This window comes from Loxodonta africana, chromosome 13 (assembly GCF_030014295.1).
Source record: "Loxodonta africana isolate mLoxAfr1 chromosome 13, mLoxAfr1.hap2, whole genome shotgun sequence".
NCBI classification, from domain to species: Eukaryota; Metazoa; Chordata; class Mammalia; order Proboscidea; family Elephantidae; genus Loxodonta; species Loxodonta africana.
The window spans coordinates 21,598,131-21,623,957 of NC_087354.1; positions in this window are offsets into that span (position 1 = coordinate 21,598,131).

Genomic DNA, 25,827 nt, shown 5'->3' on the forward strand with positions numbered 1-25,827 from the left:
TCTTAGCCCAAGACAAGAACCATTCCCAAAGCCAACTCTTCAGGCAGGGATTGGACTGGACTATGTGATAGAAAATGATACTGGGGAAGAGTGAGCTTCTCGGATCAAGTAGACACATGAGAGTATGTGGGCAGCTTCTGTCTGGATGGGAGATGAGAGGGCAGAGGGGGTCAGAAGCTGGCCGAGTGGACATGAAAATAGAGTGCAGGGAAGGAGTGTGCTATCTCATTAGGGAGAGAGCAACAAGGGGTATGTAGCAAGGTGTACATAAATTTTTGTATGAGCAACTGACTTGATTTGTAAACTTCCACTTAAAGCAGAGTAAAAATTAAAAAAAAAAAAGGAATGGGGTATCTAAAGCCTGACCAGCCTACCTGGTATCCTGGTGTACCTATAAGATTCTGCCATGTCTGGGTGAAAAAGTGACTTTCTAGAAAAGTAGGACACTCGTCAAAAGTCTGGAAGCTGTGGCAGATGTGGAGATATCCTACCCAGGCCTGCTCAAGCTGCCCAGCTGAGAGGAGGGAGTTTACCTGGCCACTGGAGGTCTTGCTGCTTGCAGGGTGGCCCTTCACCAGTGCCTGAACAAAGGTGGGTTAGTCAAGGGCTTGTCTTTCTTGATGACCCCATCCAACAAGTGAGCAAAGCGGTATTGCAAGCACCTGGCCATGTCCACTAGCAAGAAACCCCTCTAGTGATGGATCTCTGCTTGGAGCTGCCCTGTGGGGGCTGGTGGAGACATCAGATCTGCAAAGAGCTCTTAAACCACCCCCTGCCCAATGCTGCTTCCTCCTTTTTCCATTCACAGGCGGCACTCTCCAGTAACCCTGCGTCATACCTAACTCCCCCTCGGTGTCTGTTTCTTGGAGAACTCCCACCTGCACCAGGAGCCAAGGGCGAAAACTCAAGAAAATGCAGTCGTCATTGGGCAGGATGACAGTGTAGACACTGAAAATGAACGAGGCAAAGAGGGTCAAGTTAGAGTGAAAAGGCGTAGTAGCAGCTCAGCACCAAGGCTCCGCTATGGCTTCCCTGACTGATGGGGCAGAGAGCTGAGCTGTGGGGAGGAAAGCCTCGATGGATTCTGGGAGTGTGTACTCATTGGCAGTAGCAAATCATTCAGTTAGTGTAAAAGTGCTCTGTAAACTCATGTGCGAATGCAAGCGAGCTTTGGTGTGTGTGGCAGTGCGTCGTTCTGCGTTCTGCAGGGTCTGGGCACCTTTCTAATAAAGTTTGTGCTGTTTGCCATCCTCCCTCTATCGACAACGCTGTTGTTGTTGTTAGGTGCCGTTGAGTCGATTCCAACCATTGTGACCCTATGCACAACAGAAGGAAACACTGCCCGGTCCTGCGCCATCCTTACAATCGTTATGCTTGAGCTCATTGTTGCTGCCACTGTGTCAATCCACCTTCTTGAGGATCTTCCTCTTTTCCACTGACCCTGTACTCTGCCAAGCATGCTGTCCTTCTCCAGGGACTAATTCCTCCTGACAACATGTCTGAAGTATGTAAGACGCAGTCTCGCCATCCTTGCTTCTAAGGAGCATTCTGGTTGACAGATTTGTTCGTTCTTTTGGCAGTCCATGGTATATTCAATATTCTTCGCCAACACCACAATTCAAAGGCGTCAATTCTTCTTCGGTCTTCCTTATTCATTGTCCAGCTTTCACATGCATATGATGCGACTGAAAATACCATGGCTTGGATCAGGCACACCTTAGTCTTCAGGGTGACATCTTTGCTCTTTAACACTTTAAAGAGGTCCTTTGCAGCAGATTTGCCCAATGCGATGAGTCTTTTGATTTCTTGACTGCTGCTTCCGTGGCTGTTGATTTTGGATCCAAGTAAAACGAAATCCTTGACAACTTCAATCTTTTCTCCATTTGTCGTGATGTTGCTCATTGGTCCAGTTTGTGAGGATTTTTGTTTTCTTTATGTTGAGGTCCAATCCATACTGAAGGCTGTGGTCTTTGATCTTCATTAGTAAGTGCTTCAAGTCCTTTTCACTTTCAGCAAGCAAGGTTGTGTCATCTGCATAACGTAGGTTGTTCTTTTTTTGACAAGGCTAGTGCTAGCTTAAAAGACAGCCAGATTGCTGTCCACATCCCCAAATATCAGGGGCAAAAACTGCTAGAGGTTCAGGCCGCAGCATGAGTTCACTTCCATTAGGGGGCACTCTAACATATAGTTCGATTTTTCATGGCCCTGTAATCAGCATCCTGTTCCAGATATGGGACAGAAGTGCGGGTTAATGTTGGGGGCTGGAGAAGGTGGGAGGGGCAGACCCCACTGCTAGAGTGGACACAGACCTTTTGCCCATAAAAGTTGGGTGATTCATGCCTCATCTGTCATTATACACTTTATGCAATAACATTAGGAACATGTGCAACCAACACAGAACCTTTGAGGTACGTGAAGCTCAGGTTTTTTCTCTGTGCTGCCAGCTCCAACCTTGCCTTAAGGAAAAACTGCTTACCTGGCGTATTTCAATGACCGGTGTTCATGTCACAGTAGATAAGAAGGTAGAATTGTCAGACTGTGCCTGTAATAATTCCATATCTCTGTGTTGGATATCTATGAGAAATTGTATTAAAAAAATAAACAGAAAACTATTCACTGTAGAACAAGAACACAACAGACTGATGGCCATCTCATCCAGCATGCACTTCAAAAGGCATCTGGTTAAAGGTGAACGAGAAAAAGGTGAGTTTATGCATTGTTTTGGGGTATTAAAAGGAAGGCCCTCTCTTTTAGCTCCACAACTCTCTTGGCTTTGGTATACCTGTAGGAATAACTATGCCTGCTTTTTTTTTTAATCAGGGCCCTCTTACATCACCAATTTTTATAGACCCTCTCAGTTTAAACTTGCAGAGGACAAATTAACCATAAAGGTTGCTCCAAACCCTGATGCTGTGTTTTCCACTGTAAAGATATACTTTAACACTTTCCACTAAGGATTTAAAGTGTTAAAAATGCTCCAGTCATGGGGAGAAAGAAAAGAGGTATTTTAAGCCTTGGGAAGTGAGAAACATGTGAAGAAAATGTTAAGAAATGCTAAGTTTGCTAGTTTAGAAACATAAATGTTGTGCAATTTGGTTTTATTACTTATATTAAATTTAGAAGCATAGTTAAATTTAAATATCTTGTTGTTTACCGTACTATAGATTTCTCAGTTGAATTTACTTCTCATTTGATGTAATTTTTGCTGTAACTGGCACTTCGGTCCTATTTGGGTGTCAAAATCGGATTGTGGAATATATCCCAGCTGTCATGGGCTTGAAAAAGGAGTAAATGATCCTGAATTCTGATCTATTCTCTTCAGTGTTAAGTGAATGTATAAAGGGCACCTTGTGAGTAACAGAAGGGTGTTATAAAAGAAGCAAAAAAGTAAACTCAATTTTTGCCACCTTTGCCAATCAGCTTGATTCTTTACCCACCAATATCAAAGGTTCTTTGATGCATCTTCTAATTTTCATCACTTTGAAGACATAGCGTTTCTTTGAAACAGGCAAAGTCATTTACTTAACAGTTGCCGTCTATTTGACTTTGACTCATGGCTACCCCCATGTGTGTCGGAGTAGAACTGTGCTCCACAGCATTGACAAGGGCTGATTTTTCAGAAGCAGATCACCAGGTCTTTCTTCTGAGGCACGTCTGGGTGGATTCTAACCACCACCCTTTTGGTTAGCAGTTAACCATTCGCACTGCCCAGGCAAGGTACAGAGGATGATTTCTGCAAGGGGTACACCTAGAATTTGCTCTGTTATTGCCAATGGATTCTATGACCTGGGCCCTCAATGAGTCACACTGAGTCTCAGTTTTCTTGTGGTTAAATCAAGGGTGTAAAACTAGAGGGCTAAAACAGGCCCTCTTGCTCAAACATTTTGTAATTCTCTTCTTTCCCCCACGCTTCTTATTTCTTAATTTTGTCCATTTACAAACACAGATGAAAATTTTACATGAAACAGAAACTGGAGGTGCTGATATAAACCAGAAAAGGAATCCAACATGATATTATGCTAAGTCTGCTAAGTCTGTGCCACCGTGGGCCAAATGCATTCCGGGTAGACCCCTCAGGAGCATCTAACACCCGCTAACCTTTGAAAGTAACTTTCACAGTATCAAGTCCTGAGAGGTCCTGCCTGTTTCATTAATCCTCTCAAAGGTGGTAGAAGTGGGGTCTCACTTTCATTACTTGGTGTCTTGCACCTAAGAGATTTGCAGCAGTATAAATTTTCTGACAGCAAAATAATTTCCTTTTCCTAACAGGCTTTTTACTTGGCCTTTCTTTGTACTTGTAAGCAGAGAGGCACTTGGATTAGCTGGGTCATTTGGGAAAGAATGTCTGAAGATATGCACTGTACAATTCAGACACTGTTACTGCCGAAGACATACACCTCTTTTTTTCTCATCTTCAGCACGTTCGATGGTTGAATCCAAACACATCTTCATTGATTGCAGTGTTTGTGATATTTCCAGATACTTTAAGCACCCCAGCGATTAATGTTTCATGAAGAAAGAGTTTCTTTTTTCTTCAGCAAGCCTGCATAGGCCAACTCTGCTCTTCCCCAGTGAGTTCGCATAGAGTTTGAGTGATGTTGTATAGGCAACTTGTGTTTTCTTGCTCATCCTTGAAAGCAACTGTTAGGAAAGGCAGCCAGTAGGAGCTTACAAAGGAAGAAAGAACTACGTTTTTCTGGTTTCTCAAGCGAAAAAACCAGTACTCTCTGGAGGTCAAAATTCATTTTGCCTCTGATATCAAAAAGAATATTTTCCTGTTTGTTTTCATCCAGGGATTATATTGATCTAATACCATATGTAACTCCTGGGGATTGTGATATAAATTATAGAAATGGTATAACCTTGTATTATGAAAACAGCACAGGCATAGAAGAGAGCCCCTGACTAAGAGGGACTTTTGGGGAGTAGCTTACCTGTTGGAGATGCAGCTCCCTCACCTGCAAACGAGGCCCACGATGCCCTGATGGCACTGCTGTGCCAACGAAACGAGGGAGTGTGTAACCCAGTGCCTGGCAAATGGTTCACCCAACAAAATAAAGGATAATTTATTTTGGCAGGGAGAAACATTCAAGGCTGAATTGTCTGAATCGCATTAATCTTTTAAAATAATATTTTACAATCTAACTGAAAATGTGTTTCTAAGGGGAAAAGAAAAGTTTGACAAGACATATGGCCCTGGAAAATTTCCTCTTTATTCTGGGAACTAAGGCATTTCTGATCTATGAATGAGTGAGCGTGGTACAGGTCATTGGAAATGCCTCTATGATTATTATTATTTTATCCCTAGTAGAGAATTTTTTTTTTTTTTTTAGAGAATGTAGAGTTCTGATTTTAGGAACAGTTTTATAACTGCCTTCTTCTTTTTTTTGATAAACACCCTAAAGGTGAAAAAAAAAAAAAAGGTAGGTACATGAACATATGAACACACTTGCAAAGTGCTGTGTAAATGGTTATTACCAACCAATGAAATTATGGCTTTCCACATGGACGCTAAATTCAGATAAAACATAACACCAAATCCAGGACCAGGGATAAGAGCCTCCTTCTTCTTTGGATGCCTCTGGGAGAGTTCTTACACACTAAATAGAATAAGATCTGAGTTTAGGATCTAAAAAATCATGGTATACTCTTAGAGACCAAGGTAGACCAATTATTACTGGAATCAGCGATTTTCTTTCATTATACCAAAGTAAACTGACATACTTTCATGTTTATACCAAAAAAAAAAAAAAGTTGCCTTCGAGTTGATTCTGACTCATAGTGACCATATAGGACGGAGTAGAACTGCCCATAGAGTTTCCAAGAAGTGCCTGGTGGATCTGAACTGCCGACCTTTTGGTTAGTAGCTGTAGCACTTAACCACTAAGCCACCAGGGTTTCCTTCATGTTTATAGAATTGGCACATTTTAGAAAAGTCAAGTTGAAATCTGCATGGATAAACTTTTCACGTTTACAAAGCTTCATCCAATAATAAAAGCTTAAAGGATGATTGATGAGATAACCACCCCCCTGAAAGCATTTCTAGAATATAGCCTGCCTGTTAAAATGCCACTCGATGACAATGTGTTCAACGTGGACAGAGAGTTTAAGGGTCTGGCTTAGCCATTCATCAAATGAGGACAAAGATGTTGTGGGGCTGAGTCTCAGGTGAGGCTGGGGTATGGCAAGGGCAGCTATAAATTATGGGTTGTGTCAAGCAATGATTTATTTAAAGAGAGTAAATGTGAAAATGAAGCCATCTCTGTGTAACCCTGGCTCTTGATAAGGATTGAGAACTTAGGACAGAGCTGGCTAATGCTCAGTGGTCTGCTAGTAAATGTTTAACAACCAGCCCTCCTGGGGGAGAAGACAGTAGGGAAGGTACTGACTTACAGCGTTTGCCAGTTTCTGTGGTGTAAATATGCCAGCATGACGGATTTCAAGCTACCATGTGAAGTCACTTAACACACGGAAGGGTAGAGATGCTAAGAATTGGTTCTTCCAAGCTGGTGTTGGTGGGCTCCCCTACATCACTGGCTTTTTCAGCAAAGCCTATGCCTCACTTCCTTGTCAATTTGCTGTGAAATGGAAACTCTTATGATGGTAGACCATTTCTTCTAAAGTATTTTTTTCCTTCCTGTTTTTTTTTTTTTTTTAGCAGAGACATAGAAATAAATTTGGTTGAAGTAGATAAGGAGAAGTAAATCAATGAGAGAATTGCACACCCTACAACCTCAGGAGGATGTCATCCATACTAAAGTCTATGTGAGTGATGTTCCTTAAATATATGCAGGGCACAGTTGCCAAGCTGTACGTGGGGCCCTCACTGTAGCTCGGCCTGCTTAACTTCACCTCCTCACACCCCCCACACATGGTGGCTCCTGATACATTACATCATATTTACCACTCCGTACTGGACAGTAATTCTAGCCATTCCCCTTCTCCAGTCTAAACTTGACCTGCTTCTGTTTGGGTTCTGTTCTTCCTGGTCCTCCACACAGGCTGTATGGGCAGAACTGGAGGGCAATCAAGAGAAGGGTCAGGAGGGCATTCTGGCAGTGGAATTCAGAAGCTCTGTGCAAAGGTGCTTCAGGATATAGGTGGTAGATGAGGGTGGGGGAGGCTCAGTGTGCCCACAGGCCTGTCACCCATCCAGGAACACTTAGGCACAGTGTCCATTATTTGGGGGAGGAAAAAAGAATAAATCAGTGCTTGGACATGCAGCTAAATTACCCTTAAAAGACCTTGCCACTCTGATGGCTTCCTCAGCTGAGTCATGGCTTCCTGAGCAGCCAGGGGCCTAATGAAGACTCCGTGGGTGGCTCTGTATGGGTCAGCAACACAGTGCTAATCCTAGCTCTGGGGACGTGAGCTTTTAAAAAAGAACAACAAGCCTGATTGATTGATGGTGTTTTTTTGGCCTTTCTTGGGGAGAGATCTGCTTTGGGAATACAGGGAAACAGAATCTCATAGTGGGGCTTGGAGCTTGCAAGCCCAAGGAGGGTTGCAGAAGGCAGAGTATCATTGCACAGCCCTCTGGGCCACACCCAAGGAGCGGCAACATCTGGTCGGCCTGGATTCAGGGGGCCTGGCAGCCAGCAGGGCCAGGCTCTGCAGAGTGCACAGATCTAAGGGGGAGGGGCGGTCTTTGTCCGTGTGCACAACACTGGTTAGCCACCTGCCACACCCACATGTGTACTTGCACAGGCTCATTAATTCTCCCAAGGATGGGAGACCAAGGTAAATAAATAAATAAGAGTGAAGGTGTTAGCACATAGCATCTGGCTATCTATCATGATCCTCTCTGTCAAAAAGGACCAATGAAGTGGTCATTTTAATTTGACTGTGGGATAATGGGTCCTTTAAGAAGAGTGTCAAACTATAAAGATTCAGGGAATAAATGGACAATATACATATTACATTAGTAAAAAAGCTATTGGTTGCATGTAATGGGAGACCTGCTGGAGGGTAGCTTAAAGAAAAGGCTGAAGGTATAGGGTGAAGTTATTGAAAGGTCATTAGGCTGCTTCATGGGACCCAAGGGCAGAGAGGCTGTTAGGCTATCAGAGGGGAGTAGTCTGGGGTGGGGCCTGAGAATTTGCATTTCTAATAGATTCCCAGATGAGGCTGCTGCTGATGGTCTTTGTGCCTTTTGGATACACAACCAAGCCATGCTTCTTGAGCTGCAGAAAGGCCTTCTATACTTCTGTCCCCATGACTGAAAGGGGTCAAGAGATTCTAACTTTTACTATTTTAAGTTCTGGCCCAAAGGAAATCTCTCTTTCTATCCTGGCTTATAACACTCCCAAGGAAGAATAGAATTTTCCCAGATTGTGTTAGGTACCACTGTTGTTCAATCAGTTGTGGCAAGGGGGTAGGGTCTGGGGAAGTGTTCTGATTTACCCAGCTTGGGTCTGTTTGGCCTGAAGAGGAGAATTATATCTGGTCTCCAGCTGGAATCTCTCTTCACTCATGAGGACAAACAGTGAGAGGAAAAATCTCAAGGGCATTGGAGTCAGGCAAGTCTGGGTCCAAGAGCTCAATTTTTCCTCTTATGAGTTGTTTAACTCTGGATAAATCACTTAACCTCTCCAAAATTAAATTTTCTTATCTATAAAATTGGACTGAAAACACCAGCCATGGAGTGTTTTCAATTTAACAGTATGCCGAATGGGGCTTCTCCTAATCCACAAAAAGTGAAGTCAGAATGGTGATGATTGCACAACAGACAAACACAAGAGATGTCACTGAATTGTACATGTGACGAATGTTGAAATGGCAAATGTTTTGTTACATATACACTTACCACAATAATCACAATAATAAAAGACAACAAGAGGTTCCATTCTAAAGTGGTTCTTAAAGTGGGTTCTGGAACCCTCAGAACCAGCCTCACCTAGGAACCTATTAGAAATGCAAATTCTCAGGCTCCATCCCAGACCTACTGCCTCAGAATCTTCGGGAGGGGGTACCCAGCAATCTGTGCTTTAAAAAGACCTCCAGATGATAGGCGCTAGAGTTTGAGAGCCTTTGCTCTACAGCTCTACAGGGAGACTCCAGGAAGCCCTGAACAATAGACCACATACTCCTGGCTGAGGGTCAATGGGACCTACTACTCCCAGCCACCACTCTCCGCCATAACAGTCTATACAAGCAGACTATGGGAGGACAGAACACAGGAGGAAATCTCTGAAGTCCAAACATTTGTGATACTGCGGGTCTACTGTAGTGTTCATGGGGAGAAAAAGGGCCCTTCTACCCGAATTCAAGCAAAGTTTAAAGATTGGTGGTGCTTGCGAGAATAAGGGATTAGGCATCCCTTGCCTGGTACTTGCTCAGCTACAGAAAACTACAGCCCCCCCGGTACTAGAGCTGCTTGAGGAAGTTTTGGGAGAACATCTCTCTTCTCTCTGAGCTACCAGATCCTGAGGAGGAAGGGGGTGGAAGGGAAATAGCTGACCATACCTTCTCCTCAGCGAAGATGACATAAACCAAATAGGCAGGAAACAGTAGGAAACTGCAGCATTAGACATGATAGGACTCAGTCTTACATAGTGTAATGATACTGTCTTAATAGCTGAAGATAAATGGAAGCTATAGATCCTGACCCATATGGCATTGTGACATTGAAAAGAAAGATACAAAAGAGCAGGTTTATAACAAGCACTGGGAAAATAATGAAAGTATTTGAGATGATGCTTGGAAAATACATAAACACCACGGGTACTTGATAAATGTTGTTGCTGTTAGCTGCTGTCAAGCTGGCCTCCCGACTCATGGTGACCCTATGCACAAAGGAATGAAACACTACCTGGTCCTGCACCATCCCTATGATCAGTTGTGGATCAAACTATTGTGATCCGTAGGGTTTTCATAGTTTGATTTTTGGAAGGAGATCTCCAAGCCTTTCTTCTTAGTCTTTCTCAGTCTGGAAGTTCCTCTGAGGCCTGTTTCACATCATAGCAGAACGAGTGGCTGCACATGAGGTGCGTTGACTGGGACTCAGACTCAGATTTTCCTGCACAGAAGGTGAGAATTCTACCACTGATCCACCTACTTAATAAATCCTGCTACTTATTGAGTGTTTACATGGACCAGACTATTTGTTAAGTAATTAAAACAAAATGATTACATTAAATTCTTATGACAATCTTATGAGGAGGGTCTTATAATTCCCATGTGAGAGAGAAGGAAACAGAGGCTCAGTGGAGGTTAATAAACTTGCCAAAAGCCACATAAGGAGTCAAAAAAGCAAAGCCAGTGCCCCAGTGTTCCTCTCTCTCACTCTGGAGCCACGTTTGAACCACTGCCTCTTTGTGGTAGTTGTTTTAATAATACTTTAATCCCTAAATCAGGGATATTACTCATTTCCTTCTGGGATGGAATGCCTGAGCATTCCAGGTTGCAGGTCTCGGGTAGGGAAACTGCCTCTCTGTGCTGGATTAGTCCACGTAGACCCCGTGCAAGGAGGTCCCGGTGGCCAGAGTCTCTGATCTGCTATTTAGGAACCAGAGGGCTGTTTTGTTGAGCTGGCATTTATGTGGCACTGCTTTGCCTCTTGTAAATCAGAAACCAAAAATCAAACCCTTTGCCCATTTAGTGGGTTCCGACTCATGCAATTCAAGGCAAAGATAAAGTCAAAGGGTTCACTTTTGCTCCACAGACAAAGCTCTGGATAACACCTATGGAAGGACTTTGTAAATGGTAAGAGGTCAACCACTGTGCAGCCTTATGGAGTCAGTCCCCTGGCTTCCACTCCAAATGGCTGCAGCAGTTGATTGCCTTGGGAGTAGAAGCCTGGCTTGCCTGTGTCCTCCAGCCCTGCAAGAAAAATCAAAGCCATTCATTGCCTCTGTCTCTCCCTCACACACACACACACCGTTTATGAGCATGAATCACAGATTTCCAAATAACAAGTATGAACTATTTTTTTAACATCCACCGCATAGCCCAGCGCCTTCCAACCCCCAGTTCCCAGCTGCCTATCAAGCCTGGGAGGGTAGGAGGGACAGGGGTGGTGGAGCTATTAAGTCAGTCCCCGGGAGGTTCAACAGTTGCAGCAATTTGTAGTGAAATTACCAGCTGAGCTTGGTTTAGAAACTGGCCTGAGTTCTCCCTGAAGGGTGTGGTGTCAGAGCTGAGCAATTTGCTGTGGGTGAAAGCCTTGCAGTGGGTGAAAGCCTTCCTGGGCTGAGGATGATGTCGGTGAAAACTGAAGGGCACGGAGAATGTGCCAGAATGACTTAGTGCTGCTGTGAGAGGCTGTGCTCTGGGTCACGCTCAGTCCCACTCCTTTTTCAGCTCCAAGGAAACATTGCTGTTGAATAAAATTAAACTATGAGGTGCACAGGCTAGATGGTAAAGCACCAGGAGCTTCTTGTTTGGAGTAAGGGCTGGTCCCACAAGTCCCATTTCCCCAAGGGGCTTAGCCGCTGAGGATTCCCTTCTAAGAACCCTTTTCTTTCTATCCAGAGGCTCATGTAGCTGACTAGGATTGTGCTCTGAAGGAAAGATGTGTTGTCCTTCCTGAGGGAGCGAGGAGTGAAGTCTGAGGCTCAATAATGCTCTGGATCCCCTCCAAGCTTTAAGTTGCTCACCAAATCTGGACTAATGATGACATTTTATATTTGTCCCGTTACCCATCTGTCAGTTTGTTGCACTGTAGTAGCTTGTGTGCCCTAAGGCTGAAAGCTATGCCGCTAGTATTTCAAATACCCGTAGGGTCACCCAAGGGAAATAAGTTTCAGTGGCTCTTCCAGGCTAAGACAGACTAGAAAGGAAGGTCTGGTGGTCTACTTCTAAAAATCAACCAATGAAAACTTCGTGGATCACAGCAAAATATTGTCTGTGACTTACTTGGTTTGGACACGTGGTCAGAAGGGATCGGTAATTGGAGGAACACATCATGTTTTGGGGAATTAGAGAACCAATGAGGATGATGAAGACCTTTGGTGAGGTGGATTAGCACAAGAGCCTCAATGATGGACTTGAACATGCCAGCAATTGTGAGGATGAGGCAAGAAGAGGCAATGTTTTGTTCTGTTGTACGTGAAGTCACCATGAGGTGGAGTCAACCTGATGGCAGCTACCTATGTCTCTAATATTTGTCATTGTGTACTGACAGTTGAGAAGCACTATCTTAGGTATTAAGATGTAAATTCAATCTTAGGTTTGTGTGTTGCTGTGATGCTAAAATCTATACAACCAGTATGTCAAATATCAGCAAGGTTGCTCATGGCAGACAGGTTTCAGGGGAGCTTCCAGACTAAGACAGACTAGGAAGAAGGACCTTTCGATCTGCTTCTGAAAAAAAATTGCCAGTGAAAACGTTATGAATAGCAGTGGAACATTGTCTGATATACTGCCAGAAGATGAGCCCCTCAGGTTGGAACGCACTCAAAATATGACTAGAAAAAGTTGCCTCCTCAAAGTAGAGTCGACCTTAATGACATGGATGGGGTCAAGCTTTTGGAATCTCCGTTTGCTGACCTGGCACTCTCAAAATGAGAAGAAATAGCTGCAAATATCCATTAATGATGAGAACAGGGAAATTGGAAGTAGTCAAAAATGAAATGGAATGCTTGACAACAGATATCCCAGGCATTAGTGAGCTGAAATGGACTGATATTGGCCATTTTGAATCAAGCAATCATATGGTCTACTATGTTGGGAATGACAAATTGAAGAGGAAAGGTTTCGCATTCACCGTCAAAAAGAACGTTTTAAGATCTGTCCTAAAGTACAATGCTATCAGTGATAGGATAGTATCCTAGGCCTACAAGGAAGACAAGTTAATGTGACTATCATTCAAATTTACACACCAACCACTAAGGCCAAAGATGAAAAAATTGAAGATTTTTTTACCAACTTCTGCAGTCTGAAATTGATCAAACATGCTATCAAGATGCATTGGTAATTACTAGTGATTAGAATGCAAAATTTGGAAACAAAGAAGAAGGATCAGTAGTTGGAAATATGGCCTTGGTGATTGAAACAACACGGGAGATGGCCTGATAGAATTTTGCAAGACCAATGACTTCTTCCTTGCAGGTACCTTTTTTCGGCAACATAAATGGTGGCCGTACATGGGGGCCTTGTCTGATAGAATTACACAGGAGTGAATGGACTACATCTGTGGAAAGAGGCAATGGAGAAGCTTATGATCATTGGTCAGAACAAGGCTAGGGGCCGACTCCGGAATAGACCATCAATTGCTAATAAAGATGTAGCTGAAGACAATTAAAACAAGTCCACGAGAGCCAAAGTATGACCTTGAGTATATCCCACCTGAATTTAGAGACCATCCAAAGAATAAATTTGATGCATTGAACAGTAATGACGGAAAACCAGATGAGTTGTGGTATGACATCAAGGACATTATACATAAAGAAAGCAAAAAGTCATTAAAAAGACAGGAAAGAAAGAAAGAAAAGACTAAAATAGATGTCAGAAGAGACTCTGAAACTTGCTCTTGAATGTAGTGTAACTAAAGCAAATGTAAGAAATGATGAAGTAAAGAACTAAATAGACAATTTCAAAGGGAGGATCAAGAAGACAAAAGTATTATAATGAAATGTGGAAAGGCCTGGAGTTAAAAAACGAAAGGAGAAGAACATGCTTGGCATTTCTCAAGCTGAAAGAAGGGAAGAAAAAATTCAAGACCGAGTTGTTATATTGAAGGGTTCTATGGGCAAATATTAAACAATGCTGAAAGCATCAAAAGAAGATGGAAAGAATATACAGAGTCACTGTACCAAAAAGAATTAATATTCAACCAATTCAGGAGGTAGCATATGATTAAGAACCAATGGTATTGAATGAAGAAGTCCAAGCTGCACAAAAGGCATCCATGAAAAACAAGGCTCCAGGAATTGGCAGAATACTACTTGAGATGTTTTAACAAATAGTTACAGTGCTGGAAGTGCTCACTCATCTATGCCAATAAATTTGGAAGACAGTTATGTGGCCAACTGACTGGAAGAGATCCATATTTTTCCCCATTCCAAAGAAAGATGATCCAACAGAATGCAAAAATGATCAAACGATATCATTAATACCACCAAACCAAAAACCAAACCCAGTGCCATCGAGTCAATTCCGACTCATAGCGACCCTATAGGACAGAGTAGAACTGCCCCATAGAATTTCCAAGGAGGGCCTGGCAGATTCGAACTGCCAACCTTTTGGCTAGCAGCCATAGCACTTAACCACTACGCCACCAGGGTTAATACCACACACAAGTAAAATCTGGCTAAGGTCATTCAGAAACGGTTGCAGCAGCGCATTGATGGGGAATTGCCAGAAATTCAAGCCAGATTCAGAAGAGGACATGGAATGAGTGGTATCATTGCTGATATCAGATGGATCTTGACTGAAAGCAGAGAATTACAGAATGTTTACCTGTGTTTTATTGACTATGTAAAGGCATTTGACTGTATGGGTCATAACAAATTATGGATAACATTGCAAAGAATGGGAATCCCAGAACATTTAATTGTGCCCATGAACAACATGAACATAGACCAAGAGGCAATTAATTGTACAGAACGAGGGGATACTGCATAGTTTAAAAATCAGGAAAGGTGTGCGTCAGGGTCGTAGCCTTTCACCAAACCTATTCAATTTTCATGCTAAACAAATTACCTGAGAAGCTGGACTACATGAAGAAGAACAGGACATCAGGATTGGAGGAAGATTCACTAACAACCTGTGATATGCAGATGACACAACCTTACTTGCTGAAAGTGAAGAGGACTTGAAGCACTTGCTTATGAAAAAAAATACTACAGCATTCAGTGTGGATTACACCTCAACATAAAGAAAACGAAAATCTCACAACTGGACCAATAAGCAGCATGATGATAAACAGAGAAAATACTGAAATTGTCAAGGATTTCCTTTTACTTGGATCAAAACCATGGTAATAACAGTCAAGAACTCAAATGACATATTGCGTTGGGCAAATTAGCTCCAAGAGATCTCTTTAAAGTGTTAAAAAGCTAAAATATCACCTTGAAGACTAAGGTGGACCTGACCAAAGCCATAGTATTTTCAGTCACCTCATATGCTTACAAAAATTGGACAACGAATAAGGAAGACCGAAGGAGAACTGATGCCTTTGAATTATGGTTTTGGCCATGAATATGGAATATAGCATGGACTTTCAGATGAAGAAACAAATCTGCCTTGTTAAAAGTACAATCAGAATGTTCCTTAGAATGGGGGATGGCTAGACTTTGTCTCCTGCACTTTGGGTGTGTTGTCAGGAAGGACCAACCCATGGAGAGGGGCATCATGCTTGGGAAAGTAGAGGGTCAGTGAAAGAGAGGAAGATCCTCAATGAGATGGGGATCCATTGACACAGCGGCTGCAACAATGGGCTTAAATATAGCAATGATTGTGAGGATGGAGCAGGCCCAGGCAATGTTTCTTTCTGTTGTACATAAGGTTGCTGTGAGTCAGAACTGACTTGAGGGCACCTAATAACAACATCTGAGGTATTATCCCATAATCACTGCTAACCTGAGTGTGGAATTTATAAGCCTCACTTGACCAAATAAAATAAAATAAAATCCAAGACTTTAGCCTGGCACAGAAAAGTGTGGCATAAAAACCAATGTTTAGGGCTTTGTCTGATATTTTTATCAATATTCCCTAGAAAATATTTCAGGTCAGAACTTTTAAGCATTTATGCTCGGAAAAAAATACATATTATATCTTTTCTGGTGGGTCAGAGTCCTTGTCTGTAATGACTCAGTGATGACGCAGCTAGTCATGTTTCCTTTCCCCCCAGGCTGCCAGGAAGAACAGAGCCACAATTAGTGGGCCCAGTGGGCCAAGACTGCACCTCTATTAGCCCTCAAGCTTGGCGTATTTATTTTCACCATTCTTTGGGTCAGCTTTTTTGTTCCTCCTGTCTCACCTATTTATATACGAGTTGCTGATGAGTCAGCTCCAACTCATGGCGATCCTATGTGTGTCAGAGGGTTTTCAATGGTTGATTTTTTGGAAGCAGATCACCAGGCATTTCTTCTGAGGCACTTCCGGGTGGACTTGAACCGCAACCTTTAAGTTATCGGCCAAGTGCACTAGCTAGCTGTTTCTACCATCCAGGGACTCCTATTTATATACTGAGACCTCGAATTCTTTAGGGACAGAGGTCAGACATGAATAAATACATGCATATATAAAGAAAAACAAAAAATATAAGTGGCAGAGCCAGGGTTCGAAGGCAGACCTCTCGATTCTAAAACAGCACATTTTCCACATCACTTCTCCCCTCTGCCCGCTCTAGTGAGGTGCTGACAGAGGATCCCCAGGACTAGGCCCGTTTTGGTTCCTGGGGGACGGTAAGGCAAGGGGACTTGGGTCACCACGGCCCCATTCCTGTGCCCTTGCTTCCTGGGCAGGATGAGAGCAGGCCTTATCAGAAAAGAATGGTCTGGAAGTAGCTGGACACACGCCATTGATTTTCTCTCTCAGGAGCAAACCAGCAATCTTTCCTTGAAGGAGAAATTTAATTACAAGAAACTTACGAATATATTTCGAAAGACAGGTAGGGCAGTTATTCTCCAATCAGGTAGAAGCTGCTTTTAATCACCTTCCTGGCAGCGCGCCTCCTGGGAGGCCAGCGGTTGCGCAAACGAAGACTTCAGCTGTGGAATTAGAAGAGGAGTTTTGGATTTTGACATCTTTCCCAGTTGTATTGGCTACCGCGTGAAACGCTGAATTCAAGCCTTACATAGCTATTTTCAGATCTCTGAGTCTTACTTTCATAAATGCAATGTTGCTTCAAGTCTGCTGGAGCTAAGGAGCATCAGCAGAGCCAATTATTTGGTCTGTGGCTACCCTGGGCCAGAACAACAGACATGCTCATCAACCTTCTGCTGGAAAATTCCATACCCCTCCTGGGCACTTTCCATGAAAGAGATTGTGTGTATGTATGTGCAGGAGTGTGTGTGCACGTGTGGACAAGGTCCTTTTATGAGTGAGTGTGTGTATGTGTGATGGTGTGGAGAGGACAGTGCTTGAGTGTGGGAGGGTGTATGCACATGTGTGCATGCATGAAGTGTGTGTGTGCATGAGTGTGAATGTGTATATGGCACCACGTGAAGTTGTACACACAGGGTCTTGTGCATGTGTTCTGTCATACAGAGAATTTAGAAGCACACCTGGCCCACAGTAGGTGAGCATCCCTGGCAGAGTGAGTTGATGTGTGCATGCCTGAGTGAGCATGTGTATGTGCGGTCATATGTATGAGTGTGCATGAGTGCATATGTATATATGACTGCCTAAGTCTGTGTGAATGTGAATTGTGCAAAAGAGGGTGAGTGTGAATATGTGTGTGTGTATGTGTATGAGTGAGTGTGTACACCTGAGTGAGTGGATGCTTGGATAATTAAACTTTGGAATGAGTGCATATGTATGTATATGTGTGTGTATGTGTTTATTTGCTGGGGTCTCTCTAGTTGCATTACTGGGAGAAATGAGGGGAATCAGAATGAAGCTGGAATGGTCAACTTACCTAACCTTACCCTGAACTAACTGAAAGGAGAACATGGAGCTAAAACTCTCGACCTCAAAAAAAAGGCCTCTCCCTCTCCCTTGCAGGCCTGACTACCCTTAAATGTATGAAGGAAAGCCTGGGGACCTAATCTTTTCAATTTCATAGACAAATACAATTCTCTAGCAAATAACATAATTGAATAATCTTCCTATTGAGCTTCCCACACGGGGCTCCACAGGTAGACAGGCCTGTGGAACAGCATCATAGCAACACACAAGCCACCACAATACAACAAACCGACAGACAGGTGGTAGATTTGTATGAATACTATATTGATTCACTTTTTCATTCAAGGAATACATACCCAGTAAATTCCATGTCCTAGTCAACATTTTAGGACAAAGAACATTTAATGAGCACCAACTATTTGCCAGGTACACTTCTAAATTTTCTACATGAAATTACTAAGATCCAGAGTTTCTGTATGTACAACTTCAAGAGGCATCGTATACATGGATCAAAGGAGAATGACGAACACCAAGGACACAGGGTAATTACTAGCTCAAGAGACAGAAAGGGCCACATGAACCAGAGACTACATCATCCTGAGACCAGAAGAACTAGATGGTGCCTGGCTACAACCGATGACTGCCCTGACAGGGAACACAACAGAGAACCCCTGAGGGAGCAGGAGAGCAGTGCAGTGCAGACCCCAAATTCTCATAAGACCAGACTCAATGGTCTGACTGAGACTAGAAGGACCCCGTGGTCATGGTCCCCAGACCTTCTTTTGGCCCGGGACAGGAACCATTCCCAAAGCTAACTCTTCAGACAGGGATTGAGCTAGACAATGAGTTTGAGGGGGATGCTGGTGAGGAGTGAGCTTCTTGGATCAGGTGGACACTTGAGACTATGTTGGCATCTCCTCCCTGGAGGGGAGATGAGAGGGTGGAGGGGGTTAGAAGCTGGCGAAATAGACACGAAAAGAGAGAGTGGAGGGAAGAAGCGGGCTGTCTCATTAGGGGGAGACCAATTGAGAGTATGTAGCAAGGTGTATATAAGTTTTTCTGTGAGAGACTGACTTGATTTGTAAACTCCCACTTAAACCACAATAAAAATTAAAAAAAAAAAAAGAGGCATCATATACATAGACGAGTACACGTGATGCCTTTTGGCCTGTAATCCATGTAATTACTCATCTAATCTTCACAATAACGTTAACATGGAAGTGATGATATTAAACCCATTTTACAGTTGAAGGAATGAAGGAACAGAGGTATAAAAAAATATGGCCATTACAGAGTCAGTTTTAGTGTGGCGATTGAGACCTGGTGGCCTGGATCCAGAACCATCATGCCTGACCTTTACTCCACCATCCCTGCATATATTCATTATGTCATTAAATACCAGTACTATGAGGCATTGCATTACCATTATATAGGTAAAAAAAAAAATGCAAGGCTTAGAAAATTTAAGTGATTTGCCAGCTATTAGGAAGTAAGTTTTAAGTCAGGATTTGAACCCAGGTTGTATCAGATTCTATAGCCAAGACAGAATTATTCCAATTATTGTTCACTCTATTTTTACACAATTAAAAATTATCAGAGTGCACTTATGAAAATGCCTTGCTAGGGGGTGGGACGGGTGTGGTTGGCAAAAAAAAAAAAAAGGTATGATAAGCATTATTTGTGTAAAAATACAGTGTTCTGGCAAGAGCACTGAGTTTGGACCCCAGTGGACAGAGTTGTGGCTATGACTTTGTTACTGTTCAGCACTGATATTGGGTTCCCCAGAAGCCACTTCTCCTCTCTGGAACTTAATTTATTAGCGAAAAAAAAAAAAAAAGATTTGACTAAACAAGTTGTTCTCTATTTTGGGTGCACACTAGAATAAACTGGAGTTTTAAAAAATGCTCATAGCTGGGACTTACAGCCAAACATTGAGTTAATTGATCTGTGACTGGGCTCAGGTATTAATGTTGTTTTAGTTCCCCGCTAGATCTTAAGGTGAAGCCGAGGCTGAGACTACAAGGTGTCCCATAATTATCGCCTGGGGAGGTTTGCTTCTATTGTTTCTCTTGCCTTAATGCCTTTTATTTCAGTCCAGTCAAATGTGTAACCTGGTACTTGAACAGCATTGTTCTTGGGGACTACGTCAGTTAGAATAGTTTAGGTTGTGCTGCAATAACAAATGACGCTGAAGTTGCAGTGTCTCCCCCCAGGCTCCCCACATATCTGTAGTGGCTTCTGTGTTGCCATGATGCTGGAAGCTATGTCACTGGTATTTCAAATATCGGCAGAACAGAAGATTTTCAAAGGGCAGTTCCAGAAAAACAAAGTAAAGTATTATAATGAAGTGTGCAAAGAAATAGAGTTAGAAAACCAAAAAGGAAGAACATGCTCAATATTTTTCAAGCTGAAAGAACCAAAGAGAAAATTCAAGCCTTGAGTTGCAACATTGAAGGACTCTATGGAGAAAATATTATATGACACAGGAAGCATCAAAAGAAGGTGGAAGGAATACACAGAGTCACAGTATGAAAATAATTGGTTGACATTCAACTATTTCAGGAGGTAGCACGTGATCAAGAACCAGTGGTACTGAAGGACGAAGTCCAAGCAGCACTGAAGGCATTGGCGAAAAACAAGGCTCCAGGAACTGGTGGAATACCAACTGGGATGTTTCAACAAATGGATACAACCCTGGAAGCACTCATTCCTCTATGCCAAGAAATTTGGGAGACAGCTACCTCGACAACTGACTGGAAGAGGTCCATATTTCTGCACATTCCAAAGAAAGGAGATCCAACAGAATGTGGAAATTATCAAACAATATCATTAATATTACACGCAAGTATAATTTTGCTGAAGATCATTCAAAAGTAATTGCAGGAACTGCAAGAAATTCAAGCCAAATTCAGAAAAGAACATGGAAGGATTGATATCATTGTTGATGTCAGAGTGATCTTGAGCAAAAGCAGAAAATACTAGAAAGATGTTTACTTCTGTTTTATTGACCATGCAAAGGTATCCAACTGCGTGGCTCATAACAAATTATGGATAATATGTGAAGAATGAAAATTTCAGAACACTTAATTTTGATCTTGCACAACCTGTACATAGACCAAGAGGCAGTCATTTGAACAGAACAAGGGGACGTTATGTGGTTTAAAATCAGGAAAGGTGTAAGTCAGGGTTATGTCCTTCCACCATACTTATTCAGTCTGTATGTGAGCAAATAATCAGAGAATCTGGACTATTTGAAGAAAAACGTGGCACCAGAGTTGGAGGAAGACTCACTAACGACCTGCGATACTCGAATGAAACAACCTTGCTTGCTGAAAGTGAAGAGGACTTGTGCTTACTGATGAAGATCAAAGACTAACAGTCTTCAGTATGGATTACACCTGAACATAAAGAAAAAAAAAAAAAAAATCCTTGCAACTGGACCAATAAGCAACATCATGGTGAATGGAGAAAAGATTGAGGTTGTCAAAGATTTCATTTTACCTGGATCCACAATGTCCTTGGATGCAGCAGTCAAAAAATCAAATGATACCTTGCATTGAGCAAATCTGCTGCAAAAGACCTCTTTAAATTGCCAACACCATAATTCAAAGGCATCAATTCTTCTTCAGTCTTCCTTATTCGTTGTCCAGCTTTCACATGCGTATGAGGTGATTAGAAATGCCATGTTTTGGGTCAGGTGCACCTTAGTCCTCAAAGTAACATCTTTGCTGTTTAACACTTTCAGGAGGTCTTTTGCAGCCGATTTTCTCAATGCAATGCATCATTTGATTTCTTGACGGCTGCTTCTATGGGTGTTGTTGGTAGATCTGAGTAAAATGAAATCCTTGACAACTTTAATATTGTCTCCTTTTAGCATGATTTTGCCATATGCTAGAGGCACTAAAATAAAGACATGCCCAGAACGCAGGCCATAACTCAGTGCTTAGTGTAGAAATCCAGGCATCAGTATTTTTTAAAAATTCCACTGGCAATTCTAAGGTATAAAAGCATAGCAACAATTTCGAAGCTCTGAGGATGATAACCACGAGTGATGGCTACAGAAGTAGAAGGAACTTTCCAAGGTCACTTTTCGTCGTTTGTTGCTGTGGAATCGGCTCTGACTCATCGTGACTCGTGTATAAAAGAGTGAAGTGTTGCCCAGTCCTGTACCACGTCAATAACTGTTGGTATGTTTGGGTCCATTGTTTTGGCTATTGTGTCAATCCATCTCATTGACTTTTGCTCACTTTCACTGACCCTCTACTTTACCAAACATGATGTCTTTTTCTAGCAATTGGCCTTTCCTGATGATAAGTCTAGAGTAAGTGAGACAAAATCTGTCCACCCTTGTTTCTAAGGAGCATTCTGGTTCTATTTCTAAGAATGATTTGTTTTTTCTTCTGGTGCCAAGAAAAAAAAAAAAAAAAAAAAACAACCCATTGCCGTTGAGTGGATTCCGACTCATTGAGGCCCTCTCTGGTAGTCTGTAATATATTTAATATTCTTTACAAACACCACAATTTGAATGTATTGTCATGGATTGAATTGTGTCCCCCCAAAATATATGTCAACTTCGTTAGGCCATAATTTCCAGTACTGTGTGGCTGTCCTCCATTTTGTGATTATAATTTTATGTTAAAGAGGATTAGGGTGGGATCTTAACACACTTACTAAGGTCACATCCCTGATTCAAAGTAAAGGGAGTTTCCCAGGAGTGTGGCCCACACCACATTTTATCTTACAAGAGATAAAAGGAAAGGGAAGCAAGCAGAGAGTGCAGACCTTACACCACCAAGAAAGAAACAATGGGGGCAGAGCACGTCCTTTCGACCCAGGGTTCCTGTGCAGAGAAGCTCCTAGACCCAGGGAAAGATTGATGACAAGGACCTTCCCCCAGAGCCAACAGAGAAAGTCTTCCACTGGAGCTGACGCCCTGAATTTGGACTTGTAGCCTACTAGACTGTGACATAATAAATATCTCTTTGTTAAAGCCACCAACTTGTGGTGTTTCTGGCAGCACTAGATAACTAAAACATGCGTCAATTCTTCTGTCTCCCTTTGTCATTGTCAAGCTTTTGCATGCATATGAGGTGATTGAAGAGACCATGGCTTGGATCAGACACGCTTAGTGAGTGGTAAAAGCACTAACTAGAACACGAGTCATCCTGTTCTCAGATCTTGATATTGTAATCTCTACCTTTAACAATTATCCGATGAAAACCCTATGAATCACAGCAGAACTGGACAACATTTTACTCCACTGTGCATGGGGTCACCATGAGTCAGTGGCCAGCTAGGCAGCAGCTAACAGCAACAACCTTCAATAAAAACAGGTCCAAGTATACAGTTGAATACTATGGATTGCTGAAGTACCCCTACCCTTGTGTTTTGATTTAGTGGAACTAGGCTAAAACCCAGGAATCCACATTTTGAAAAAGCCCTCCAGGTGATTCTGATACAGGTTATCTGAAGATCAAGTTTGAGAAAACTTCTCTATTTTTTTCAAATTTCAAAGGCAAAAATGACCTTTCTTCTAAATACTTGGCCAGTTTCTTGGCTCAGTATAGCCAAATTAGCCGTCTCCCTTGCTATATGGTAGAATCCCATTTTTTTGCTTTTCCTTTTCAAATTATCTTATCCTTATTCATAAGCATTTTTGTTGGACAGGTATTGTCCACATTCTCTGGATTTTGAGTGGAAGCCCTTCAGCCCTGGGCTTCAGCTCTGCCTTCCAGGCCCACTAGAATGGCAACTCTGCTCCCTTGGCTTTAAGCAGTCCCACTCTCCTAGCCTATTTGAGTGGCGACTCCACCGTTTGAGACTCCAGAGGTTGTGGACCTACTGAGGCAGCTGTACTTCCTGTGCTCTTTGTCTCTTCAGCTTCTGCTTCCTGGTTCCTTGGCCTCTCAGCTCCTTGGGCTTCTCTGCCCACATCTGCCCTGCTTGGGCAAGCATTCCAAAGCTCTTCAGCTCTTCCGATAAGTTCCTGGAGGCACCTCACTCTGCCAGTAAACTTTGGCCAGAAGGCACTCAACTCTCTTGCTCTGTGTGTCGGCAAGCCTAGCTCCATAGATAAGAGCCCAGGGGCACCCCACTCCACCAAAAAGCCTCCTGTGCAAGGCACTCAGCTCTCTCACTCCGTGGCTTGGCTCTAGTGCTGTCTCATGCTGGTTTACTGGTTCTGCTGCTCCCGTTTTTTCTGCTGCTGCCTTTTCTCTGCTGCTGCTTCTCGCCACCTGTGCTGTCTCTAGTGTAACAGGTCTCCTCATTTCCTTGTGAGCCCTCTATATATTCACAGTTCAAAAACTGCTCGCACATTTTAGGTATCCTTTGAAACAGCACCTCACGCCCTGTACTAAATTCCGCCTTAGTTGTCTAGGGCTGCTATAACAGAAATACCACAAGCGAATGGCTTTAACAAGTAGAAGTTTATTCTTTCACAGTCTAGGAGGCTAGAAGTCTAAATTCAGGGTGCCAGCTCCAGGGGAAGGCTTTCTCTGTCAGCTCAGGGGGAAAGTCCTTGTCATCAATCTTCCCCAGTTGAGGAGCTACCAGTGTAGGGACCCCGACACAATTCAGCCTGTGACAGTAGTAGGTCCATTCTCCTTGATCCTCCTTGCCTATGTCCCTTCCCCAATCAGCCCATTTTGTCCAGCACATCTAGTGTAGCCAAGTAGAAAGGAAAGGCCATAGTACATGATAAGCATATGAAGGGGACCTCCAGTTCTACTTAATTTTAGGTAAATCTTTTCTCATTGTCGGTTTAAACCCTTAAAACTCTTTCCTGGGAGAAAGGGTTTCTGTTCACAACTGTCCTTTCTGTGACCTCCAAAACTCTATATGACTGCTCCATGTCCACCCTCCCAAACTCATCTTCTAACACGTACCTAACCTCCTACCATTTGTTAAGATCCACTTACACTAGCCTTCTTTCTGTATATATTGCAATACATCTAAAATGTTCTCAGTTAAATTATTAAAAAGCCAGACTCATGCAAAAAGTGATCACCATCCCTTAAATGAGAGATGGGGTAAGGCAGTGGAAGGTCTTGGGGTTTCAAGGCACAATAACATATTATGAATGCCAGGAACAGAGCCATGGAGTAAGCTTGCATAGGTAAGAATCCTAGCTTTGCCATGTAATAGCCATGTCGTCTTAGGCAAGTTTCTTAACCTTTTTGGGACCTGTATTAGTCTCCTAAGACTGCTGTAGCAAAGTAACACAAATTGTGTGGCTTTTTTTTTTTTTTTTTTAAGACAACAGGGATTTATTATCTCACAGTTTTGGATCTAGAAGTGCGAAATCAAGGTATCAGCAGAGCCACAATTCCACTGAAGGCTCTGGGTAGAATCTTTCCTTGCCTCTTCCAGCTTCCGGCTGTGGCCAGGAATCCTCGGCGTTTCTTGGCTTGTAGCTGCATTAGTCCAATCTCTGGTTCTATCATCATACAACCTTCTCCTTTTATGTCTATGTCCACATTTCCCTCTTTTTATAAGGGTACCAATTATATTGGATTACACCCTAATGACCTCATGTTAACTTTACTACATCTTCAAAGACTCTATTTCTAAATAACATCATATTTACAGGAAGAGGGGGTGGGGCTAGGAGTTCTACATGTCTTTTTGGAGGACATAATTCAACCCATAGCAGGCCTCAAAGTCCATATGTATAAAATGGATGATGTTAAGACTGTTGTAAAAATTAAATGACCATATATACAAATGACAGCTATTATGCCTATTCGTGAAATCAGTCAGTCTTGGGCTTGAATTCCCCTCTGCCATGTGCTTGAAGCTAACCTCAGGAAGTCTCAGATTCCTCGGCTAGAAAATAAATGCAAAAATATTCTGTCTCACGGCAGGAAGGGAGTATGGAGGGCGAACAAATGCTAATGTTTAAAATATTCCCAGAACATTTCTTTGTGCATAGGAAATGCTTCATAAAAAGTTAATAGTTGTCCACAGCTCCACTCCCAAAGGCCTGTCTAAGGAACCTGCATTTCTGACAAGCCCATACTGCCTCCTAAGATCCCTGATGCCCTAACGTACTTACAGTGACTGTTTTAGAGAGTGGGATCCAGTACAAGGGAGAGCCTACCGAGTTTCCACCTAAATGGCTGACTAGGGAGTTCCCAGACAAACTTCACTTTTCTTGTGTAGCATTATCACCATCCACCACCCTCTGTCTGTTTGTCATACTGTGGTGGCTTGCATCTCGCTATGATGCTGGAAGTTATGTCACTGGTATTTCACATACCAGCAGAGTCACTCAGTGGACAGGTTTCAGCAGAAGTTACAGAAAGAAGAAAG